This window comes from Rhipicephalus sanguineus, chromosome 3 (genome assembly GCF_013339695.2).
Source record: "Rhipicephalus sanguineus isolate Rsan-2018 chromosome 3, BIME_Rsan_1.4, whole genome shotgun sequence".
Classification (NCBI taxonomy): Eukaryota; Metazoa; Arthropoda; class Arachnida; order Ixodida; family Ixodidae; genus Rhipicephalus; species Rhipicephalus sanguineus.
The window spans coordinates 194,056,042-194,067,740 of NC_051178.1; positions in this window are offsets into that span (position 1 = coordinate 194,056,042).

Sequence of the window (11,699 nt, forward strand, 5' to 3'; positions counted from 1 at the left end):
TTCGGGCGCTATGCTGATGCATATTAGTGTGCAAGGGCATAGCCAGAAATTTTTTTTCAGGGGAGGGAGGTGGAAGGTAGTTTCAACCATACTTTATGTATGTTCGTGCGTAGTCCGCCTCACTATACGGACAAGATGCACCCAGGTCTAGAGCGTGGTATAGTGGTTACGGTGCTCGGCTGCGGACCCGAAAGTCGCGGGTTCCATCCCGGCCCCGGAGGGCGGCATTTCGATGGAGGCGAAATGCTAAAGGCCCGTGTACTGTGCGATGTCGGTGAACTCACTCATGAATCTACTCACACAGACTCAGATCAAGCCGTGAGTCCGGGTGGTTAATATTTTGGTGAGCTTGAGTACGGTTGATAACATTTTTAGTGAGAGTCGTGAGTCCGCTTGAGAAAAATCTGGGTGAGCCTGAGTCCGAGTGAGCCCTATAAGCGCGAAATATAATTCATGAGTGAGTCTGAGTGAGCTCCATATTTTTTTGCCGACCTATGGTGCTATCTAGTCAACTTCAGCATTACTATCAGCCTTATGTCGGCTCACATTTATACACAGTCTACTGACACATACTTGAAGGCACTGGCGTCCATACGCCAGCTCAATATTTAGTGATCAGAGGCGTGCGTTATGGAGGGCGGGATGCCTTCAACCCCCCCCCCCCCTCCCCACCCTCCGCAAACCCTTTCACGTGAAGTTCCTAATAAAATAATTGGGGCAGCTACGCACTATAGCAGTGCGAAGACTAAGGAAGCGGCGGAGCTGGTGGCGTTGCCCTCCTCCTCACCCTCACTTGCCTTTCCCACCCTTACTATACTATACTATACTATACTATACTATACTATACTATACTATACTATACTATACTATACTATACTATACTATACTATACAAGACAGCTCCACTAACGTGAAACCTGTGGAGGTGCGAAGCACCGCTGTTTCCCATAGGGACGCGTCAATAGCAACGCTGTCCTCTCATTGCTACAGACAGCTAGCGTCGCTGACAGCGCCCATCGCAGACAGCGTCCAGCGCAGAAACCGAGCCTTTCCTGCGCCAACGCGCCGCCTTATTTGCCACTCGTAGGAGCGCACGTGGCGTTGTCTCTCGCGGGCGAGCGCGTGTTCTCGCGAGCTTTTCCTGAGAGAACGCGCCGTCTTATTTTCAACTTGCTTTACCGTGACGGGCTACGACAACAGGAGACGCCGACAGCCCGAGTGCGTAAGGTGCTTCACACCTAAAATATCTCGTGTGAGTCGTGTCTTGCAATGAAAATGCCCTTACTGGATTGCAACCACTGACAACTCGTATTTGAAGGTACGAGATCAAAAGCCGCCACGTAGAGCACCGATTATGTGAGATATTAGGCATTGACGCAATAGTCGAAAAAACTTAATACACGCTAACGGACTCATGAGTGAGAAAGCAGAACTTTATTCGAGGGAAAGGGGAATCTTGGAGCTTCTATGGCTGGGGCCCTACGTCCAGGGCTCCTGGCCTTGGCTGCCCGCCGGACTTGATCCGGGAGCGCGAGCTGCACTCCCGGGTCCGAGCTGGCGAGTTGTGCCTCCCACTGCTCTGTACTATATAGGTGTTAGAGGTTTGCCGAGAAAATTGGCTAAGTCGCTGAGCTTACGATCGCACGCCCGCGAGATGTGGTAGAGTCGGTCTACCGCCGCACCACGGACAGACGGCCCAAGTGTCGGATGTATCGCGTGTAATTTCAGTAGATGCGGGAATACGTCCGTCTGAATTTTTCGAACGTCGGCGGCCTCTTCCCCATTGAGGGATCTGTGAGGCATACCACATTTTTGCCGCGTGAAGCTCTGGTGAGCAAGAATCTCCCTAGGCACAATTGGTACGGTCAACGAAATAGTGGGATTCTACTCATGAGTCCACTCACTCAGACTCAGATCGAGCCGTGAGTCAGGGTCAGGCCCGTAGCCAGGAATTTTTTTCGGGTGGGGGGGGGGGGGGGCACTTGCTGAAAACTATGACTATTTGAGAAAAACGCTCATTTTTATTATTTATTTATGGTAAAAACATCTACTTCACCAAAATTTCGGAGGGGCCCTAGCCCCCCCCCCCCCCCCCCCCCCACCTGTCTACGGGCCTGATCCGGGTGAGTAATTTTTTGGAGAGTTTGAGTCCAGTTGAAAAATAATTTAGTGAGTCTGAGTCAGAGTTAGCCCTAAGCGCAAAATATACTTCTTGAGTGAGTCTGAGTGAGCTCCAGCTTTTTGCCGACCTATCCATTTCAGTGCACGTTAAAAAACAGCAGATAGTCGAAATTTCCGGAGCCCTCCACTATACGGCGCGCCTCAAAATCATATCGTGGTTTTGCCACGTAAATCTACAGATACTATAATACTATGTTCGTGCGTGCTGGCGTTTGTATTTGTGCAAGTATACATACAGTTGCAAAATTTTCAAAAAAATTCGGAGGTGGGGGTTGTGAAGACTCCCCTCCCCCCTATTATAGTGCCTACCCCTATATTCAGAATTGGGGACCCAAGACAGTGGGTCCCCAAGCTGCGTTGGGTAGGCTGCTGTTGTGTTCGTAGGAACAGCAGAGTTTGAGAGAATTGGGTCAAGCGCAGGCGGCGTTGAGTGAAACGCACGGGACGCCACACGTAGCGGAGACACGGGCCGTACCAACGCAATATTCTAGAGGGCGTTGGCCGTACTGCGCTGCGTTTGCGTTGTCTAGGTGGCGACTCACGCAAGTTTTCGATTTTTTGGGTCTTGGGACAACGCAAGCGCAAGAGCCAAAGAGTAGCTTGGGTTCTGCGCATGCGCCCCGGCGGCTGGCAAATTTCTTGTGTCCCCAATTGTAAAACTCTCTAATATAGATGGCTTGCACGTGACGTCATGGACACCGTTTCTGAATGTACTAGTACTCCACGATGGTGGTTTTGATGACAAACAAATTGCGACAATGTGAAAACGACGTGGCAGGAGCGTCTCTGCGCGTGCGTAATGAAATAACCTGCATGTGATGTTTTGATAGCATTAATGTGGCATCGCTAGCATCGTGTCTCCACATGCTGGTGCTCCAACATACGGGGTTTCCGTGACGTCAGTGCAAGCCATCTATACCTAAGCGACTACACGTGCTGCGCAGCCCACACTTCAAGATCTACGACGCACCTCCTCCACTAGACCATCACGGCGGGTTGCCACTGGAAAACAAGGGGGCCGTTAAAAACATGACGGGAAGAAAAAAATAATATTGCAGTCGTAATAAGTACAGGTAGAATCGAAGGAGCCAGCAACTCACAAAGTACTTCACTGTCGCCGCTAATACTTGCAGGAATCATGTTTTCACAAAGTACTTCTGATTTCACGTCGTTAAAATGAAAAGGAATAGATAAGCATTTGCTTTTGGTTACAAGCAGTGTGTGCTGGTGGGCGTCGATAAAGCTGTCCATGACGTATACGATCTGTGAAAAAGATATACGGGAACCAAATGTTGCAGTTGTTCGTTCAGTGTTAAACGCTTTTGTGAAACGCACATCGCGCTTGCCTGCGCAATGGTGGCGCGCCTTCACCGCGGCAGCGGGGCCTTCATCAGTTTAAACGGAAATTAGCTGCAGCGCGGCGTGCTAATTAACGTCCCTCGATCGAAATGCCTAATCCGCCACTGCAGGCGAGCGCATTGTGTCTTGCTAGAGTGATTCAAGGAAGGCCAATGCACCTGCCTCCTTGAATGCACCTTGAACCCCTGCAACACCACGGAGTTGATCGAGTCCCTGCACAACATGAACTGATTCTATACCGATCGCGCGGGCGGCCTCCTGTGTGATATTGGGTGCAACATGTTTTCGTCCGACGCATCTTCACACCCTGCAGACGCCTGCAGCCTTCCGAAAGAGGGCTCTAGCCTGCATCCTCAAGGCGGTGAGTGAGAAGTTTGATGTGTGGTGCTGGCAAGCCAGCCTGCCAAGAGCACTTACGTGAAAGGAACACTTGTGCGTATCAGGGGCGTAGTCAGAAATATTTTTCGGAGGTTTGAGGGGGGTTCAACCATACTTTATGTAGGTTCGTGCGTGCGTTTGTATGTGTGCGTGTCAACATGCAGAATTGAAATATTTTTGGGGGGCGGGGGGGGGGGGGGCGGTTAACCTTTTCTTCTCCCCCGCCTGGCTACGCCAGTGGTGCGCATGATCGTGCTTGAAACAGCGAGGGAAACCGGCTTAGTAATATTTTTTTTTTTTCTTGAAAATATGTGCCGGATTCAAGGTTCTACACAGAATTCCAGTTATGCGGAGAAGCTAGACGGGCAGGTCGGTTGTGCAGAGTTTATTCCATTTCCTGTGAAGAATAATAAACAAGTCATGTAGCGTCATATTCACAGCAAATACAACAAACGGTGTTTTCGGCCCGCCTCATATAGCTACATCTTAATAGAGAGTTTTAGAATAGGGTACGCAAAGCTTTGCGCTAGCGTTTGTCGCTACTGCGCATGCGTCGTACGCTATCCTCTTGGGTACGCACATTAAGTGACGGTAATAGCGTACGCACGCAACGAACGCTATCTTTTTATACACTATTTTAAAACTGCCAAGTATTTTTGGAAGGGAGTTTTGAGAAGGAATAGCATCGGTGTTAAGAGACGTGGAATAAAGCGCGTTTAAAGAGGGGGGGAGGGGGCAAGGTTTCATCGCTGCCCCTCCTCCCCCCACCCGCTGGTCTAGTCTAGAAGACATGGTTCACAATAGATAAAAAAATTAATTTAAATAAGTAAATCGATGGCATGCTTCTCACAATGGCCTGCCCTTGGTCCCCGGCTTTCCGTAAGTAAAGGTGGGAAGTAAACAGTTCTTGGAATGCAACACACCCCTGCTGTCACGGTCCCGATAAGGGCCGTAGCCAGAACTTTTTTTTTCTTGGGGGGGGGGGGGGGGGGGGGTCCGGCCATACTTCAGCTATGTTCGTGCGTGTGTTTGCATGTGCGCATGTACATATATACACGCAAAATTTCGAGGGAGGAGTTTAATACCCCCGCCCCCCCCCACCACCACCGGCTTCGCCATTGGTGCCGATCATGCTCCCGTAGGGCGCTTGGCAGGAAAACGTCGAGTGCAGAGTTTTGAAGATAGTCTAAACAAAAAAATAAAGAGCGCATAAAAAGGGTGTCCTTTTGTCCCACAACAATAATAATCTGTTTCGCGTGTGTCTTTCCTTGCATTATCGCTGCGCGCCCGCTACTTCCAAGTCAAGAACGGCATGCGCGTTATCAGAGCGCCTTAACATTCTTGATATGAAAGTGACGAGCGCCGAGTTTTCAAGAAAGGAAACGCGAGCAAGCCAGACGACGATTACTGTTGTGGGACAAAAAGACACCCTTTTTACGCGCTCTTTTTTTAAAGTGTATGATACCTAAGCAAGACGAATGATGATTACTCCCTATAACAAAAATGTACACCCTTCGGGGCGTATCTAGTCTCTAAGAAAATAATCATTGCTGGCCTTCTCTTTCTTTAACGCTTCGGGCATGGTGTTTCAGGATCACGAACGGTCCGCGCATTATCAGCGTGACGTAGCATTCTTGACAGGAAAGAAGCGGTCGCAGAATTTTCAAGAAAGGAAACGCAGCGAGGTCAGTGACGATTAAAGCATGTTTGGGCACAAGATACGTCCTGAATGGTGTTTCTTTAGATATGGAAGAAAAAACAATGTAGCAGCCGCCTCGCATTACGCAGCCATCCTTCTCAAGATCAAGCAGATAATGGCCCGAACTGTTCAGATTTTTTTTTTGTTTTCTCACAATGCCAATTAATAAACAAGGTGTAACTTTATTAATTTTTTGGATGGAATAATAGTCAACGTACTAAGGGCAGGCGCCCGGGGCGAAATTTGGCGCATATGGCAGTTTTGGGAAGATTTATGCTGCAACAAAACTTTCTCTCCTTTCCGGTAGATGGCACGAAGTGCCTCGTCACCCTAAGGTCCCTATTACGTCACCCTAGGGTGCCTCAATGACCGCGCGCTCCCCCTCCGTGGAGGGTGGTGCCTTTCTTTGCGGGGGTGAATGCCGCCTCCGCGAGTACGGCTGCCATATTTGAGCCCACTCCACTTCCCCGGAAGCCGTTGCACGTGCGAGGTGCCGCGTTCGCACGCTCCCAGTTTTCTACGGACCGCAAAACTGGCAAGATGCCTGGTTGCTGCGTGCTACTGTGCACAAACCACGCAAGAAATGGCTGGAGGATGTTTTCATTCCCTAGAGACCCTAAAAGAAGGCTCCTCTGGACGGTGAAGATAAAGCGGGACAAATGGCATCCTGCAAACTCTTCGCGTGTATGCCGTGTAAGTACAGTCATTATTTGAACAATTGCGATTACTTCTGGTTATGCCTGTCGTTGCGGGTATAAACATAATACGTGTGATATAAGTTGCGTTAATGTCCCTAGACAGGATGCAGCCTAGCATGCTGCTGTGAATATTTTAAATTCGTCATGCAGAGTGACGGAACATATATGGCATGTGGCGGATGATCATTCTCATAACTGACAAGTGTGGATAGGCATTTTGTATTTCTGTGCCGAGGCTATTGGGGAAATCCGACGGGCATTTTAAATATGTGAAAGCGAGTGTTGTAGCAGCGCTTGGAATTTATGCAATTAATACACTGCTCCTTGTAATCTGTTTGCTTGGAGCCCACACGTTCTTGATTATTTTTTTAATGATCAATGCAGCAAACGCATGGAAGTTAATTGCGTCAGAACGTGCGAGTAGTTTCCTAAAATACTTTTTTATGTTCTAAGCTTGTTTAACGATGTCAAGAAGCAGTTACTCGCACTTGTGAGTTATGTTGTTTCTCTGCTGTTTTTATTCCGGATTTACAAGGTTAGTGCATTACTGTACAGTGTAAGCTGATTCCCTTACGTGCCAACCATTCTTTAGGAGCTGAACAGATGTGCGATTCTTTAATATCGCTGAAACATTGCCAGAGCTTGTCTATATATCTCATGAAATGGCTTATTTCTCTCCGTTTGTACTGCATATATACTGGACGCCTGCGTAAATATTTGTTTGTGCAGGCTCATTTCGAAGACAACTGCTATGAAAACCACCGCGCAGACGGGAGGAAGCTGCTAAAGGGAAACGCTGTTCCAACCATCTTCTCGTTCAGACGTAATGTGCGTTATATTCTTTAATATAGGTGGAAATCCAGAAAACGGCAGGAAGGGGAATATGGAAGCTTGCGATGAAAAAATCCGTAAACATGGAGTGGGTGCTCGAGCCGTTGTTTTGACAAGTGGACTTGTCTTCTTCAAGGCTGAAACTGATTTCCTTAGCGCTCCTGTGTATATGATTCGTGCCCTCTCTCCACAAGGGAGAAGGGGAGGGAAACTGCGAAAGTGGTGCTGGGGGGGGGGGGGTAGCCGCCGTGACGAACTTGGTGAATCAGAACAGAAGGAAAGGGGGATACCATAGAAAAAAAAACAAGGAAAACGGGGGGGGGGTATTGGGGGTATACGTTTCGCTGAATAGCGATTGTCAGAGGAAGCACATGCCACTTAACAATGGTAGGTCAGAAATTCCTAGAAGGACTTAACTCTCGTTGGTTTTCATTGTGTATGTACCATATCGAATGGATTCGAGAGCCCCCTTAGAAACGTTAATACCTGCTGGCTGGAATGTATTGAACATGTGAATAAGGTATGACTGTATATTTTCTCTCTCTTGGGGACCGGAAGTTTGACTGAAGTATGTAAAGTTTGAGATCGTCGAAGTTGTGACCTGCTACATTAAAATGCTGTGCCACTGCTTTGGGTAATTTTTGGGGATTTGTAAATATGTATATGTGCCGACGTTCATATCGTTCACTTAACTTGTATTTTTTGGCAGCAGTTCCAATAATTCTCAATATTGATTAAAGTGCACCATTAAAGCTCCTATGTGCATTGTGTTTTTTGAGTTGTCCATTTGCTCTTCACACTACATATAATAAAAAAAATGTCTTCACTCGATGAGAGACACGCATTTTGCGAAAGTATGCTCCTCTGACAAAACTTACTTTCTCGAGAATATCTCTCGCACTAACGTTGGACGTCCGATGGAGAATATTTCTCGCACCCACGCTGGACGTCTAATAAACGTTATCGGTGATGGTATGAAAGTTACGAAACCATTTCATACTTCGTTTAAGTGGCCAGCTTACGTGCAAACTATGCATCTGCATTGGGTATCAAAAACACAGTGAGAAATTCCATACCGCGGCACCGTTTCTTTCCTTTTTTTTTTGTCTGTGTAACGTCTGTTATTAAACCAGTGGCCACTTTCAAGAGCCCACACATTGCGCCCTCAAGGAGCAAAAGATTTCATTAATTCACCTTATCATCCTCCTGGTTTCATTCTTCCTTGCAGGTTGTGCCGGGCGAGATAAGCACTATCTGTACGAGACAGCCTGCTAAGTTTCAATACGAGGTAGCAAAACGCGACGGGAGGAGTGGGCTCAAATATGGCGTACCGCCGTAGCAGACGACGCGGTTGTCCCCACCCTAGGAGAGGGCGCGCGCATCGAGGCACCCTACGTCACCCTAGAGTTACTGTATATGCTACCTTTAGTTAGCAGAGTTGCGCCTCTGATAGAACTCGCCGCTCGCGCCACCATTCGCCCAGCGCGCTCACGTGCGCAAAAAGCATCCGTTTTAGGGAAAGCCAACTTCACGGCCGTGCGGGTGCTGGCGATCGCCGCGCCACCACCGCTGTATCAAGCCAAATCAAGCCGTCCGGCGAAGCGCAAGACGGTCCAGCTACCCTAGTCCAGCTGAGTTCGGATTGTTTGTCGTTGTTGTGGTGGTGTATTCTGCTGTCCGTTTTTGCGAACGTCTGCGCGGCGCAGCGCCCTGACTTAGTGTTGCGAAGTTGCGACAATGACAGGATGCTGCGCTCCCCACTGCACGAACCGACAAGAGCACGGAAAGGCCTTCTTCTCGATTTCATGTGGCAAGTCTGTCTCCGTCGTCCGTCGCCGTCTCAAGTGGCTGCCGCGCATGAGACGTCAGAAGCCGGCGATAACGAACAGGATATATATCGCTTCTCTGTCACTGGTCAAAGGTTGACTAAAAATCGAACAGGACAAAACGGGACAAAACGGTAAAAATATGCGCGAGTGACTGTGTGAACGAGGTGATGTGTGTGAATATGAACCTTACAGGTCTATCAAAACAGCATGATTCATTCCGACTACTGTGCGGCATAAAAGTTGGAAGCATGACCGAGTGTTTATTATATGCCACATCTACCTAGACGTACGCGAAATTCTCGTTAGCTTGCGCTATTTGTAAAACACAGTGATAATTTTAGCACTTGTTTTCTCGAGCTATTCACTTAATCTTTTGAAGTGCTGCATCAAAAACTACGTGAAACGAATAATTAGGCTGAATTTAATTGGTCCAGAATCGTGACCGTCGCACTTTCTCTAATTGCCATTTAAAACAAAAATATTACGATAGTGTTCCATCTCCACCTGTTCCATCTCAAATTATTGTTTCTTTGAGCTTTCAATTCTTTTTTTTTTCTTCGAATCGAAAGTCATTGCGCCAGCGACGCGTTATGAACGAACGAGAAGGTGCACGGAGCCGCTGGGCCGAGAGGACAGCAGCAACAACAGCAGCCGCGTCGGCTCCTACATTCCAGAGAGGTGGCTTTCCTGCTTAGCGTGGATGCCACGGCGGGCAAGATGGCGGACCTATGCGCAACTCTGCTACCTAAAGGTAGCATATACAGTATATACAGTAACTCTACGTCACCCAGTTTAAAGGGACCGACTACTGATTTTTCTCGAGCTAGCTTTTTACGGCGCGACAGGAAGCTTACCCTTCGTAGCGTTTGTAGCTGCAGTGGTTTATCCTAAAAGCACGTAGTTATTTTATAAGCAGTATTTTTCGATCTGAAAGGCTCCAAACACGCATGAAGGCTTGCTCCAGCAACGCTAAGAATTGATAGCAATGCCGCTAGCCCTTGTGTAAGCTGTCGTTGTTCTGCTTTCGTAGGAGTTATTGTAGCTATGCTTAACCACCTTTATTTTGAGCTTTCCAGCCATTTTTGAAAATAGCAAGCTGTTACAATGAGATGATGTGGCTTTATACACCTTCTCGGTATTTGTACAGCGTTGTGCGCGCCTACGACCAAGGTTGCCTGCGCCTGTGTCATGGATGGCTTTTCGCGGCATGGGATCATTACGCCAAGCGAAGGCAGCGCCACTTTGTTGCATACAACTAAAGCAGGCCTATATGTACATTTTTATGGAGTAATATCTTTTAATATAAAGAAATGAACAATATTTCAGTACTAACAGAAAAGTCATCGAACGCATACACCAATCAATGGTCACGTGACCGGCTTCATCGGACCGTGTATGATTTTGCCGCCAGAGGCGCCAAAGGTCATTTTTCGCGACTTTCAATGAAGAAATAAAAATATAAATCCGCCTCTCACGAGATAAACAGGGTTGGTTTGAGTCAATGCGACGGACAATCTTTCCATCAGTGCAGTCATCTCATTTCATGTTCTGGGCAGTTGTCGGTCTCTTTAAGTGCCAATGTGACGCCGCGGCCTTTCACACTCAGCTTTTATAGAATCTGCCACATAGTTCACAAATATAGTAATTTACTGATTTAAAGGGGTCATGAAGCACCCCTTGGGCTTGTTGAAAAAACACATATTGCGGAAAGCTGACACGGCTATGAACTGCTCTGCCAAATATTACAGTCGTGCGCGCCGTGTAAAGGCCACAAGCGGAGCGCGAAGTTGCCGTTTCCTCAGGCGCCCTCTTTTCAAACGAGGCCGGTTCTCACTCTCGTCGGGGGGCGGGGCGTCTGCACGTTGACGTCGCGGATCTGCCTGTTTACGTCGCAAGAGACATAGCATGCTTATTGGCCGATAGCCGACGTAAATCTAGAGCAGCGTTCGAATCAGATGCGCTTCTTGCCGCGGGGTGCCGCCACTTGCCGGCGCCGCACTCCTCAGTACACGGTAGCCGCACTCGCGCACGTGAATAACAGCGGGAGAGCGATCGCGTTTCATGACGCGCGCTGACGTAACTTCTTTCCCCCGTGCCATCCCTCCCTGTCTAGCTTCCAGTGCGCTCGTCGGCACGAGAAAAGAGAGAAAGCGCTGGGAGCGTGCGTCAAACCCCCGTAACTCCGCTCATTCTTGACGGATTCGAGAAATTTTTTGCGGCAATCGATTCGGGAGGCAGTAAACTCCGATACTGAGGTCATTAGATCATTACTTGGAAAAGTGGTTCATGACCCCTTTAACGAAAGTTCACTGAAACGCGGAGGAATTTTTTATGATGTTACTATACACAGGGTGTTTCAGCTAACTCGCTCTAAGTATATTTTTTAATCTCGCGCACTCTAAAGAAAAGCTGGAAAAAATTAGACGGGTCAGTTATTTTAGCATAGATGAAATAATTCGACGTTGCTGAACAAACATTATACCATTTTTATTGAAGTTTTTCGCTGAAGTTATAGTAAAAATTAATTACGCAAGCTTTGTTAATTACCCAGCTTGGCGGATTGGCAGTTAGCATCGATCGAATATTCTGACCGTACCGGACAAGTGCTACAATTTATGTATTGAAGATCTTTCGCTATACCCACTAAATAAAAAGTTAATTAAGTAATATTTTTAAATTACGCAGCTTGGTGAATCGAAAAAGAAATATGTCATGATGCGCTGCA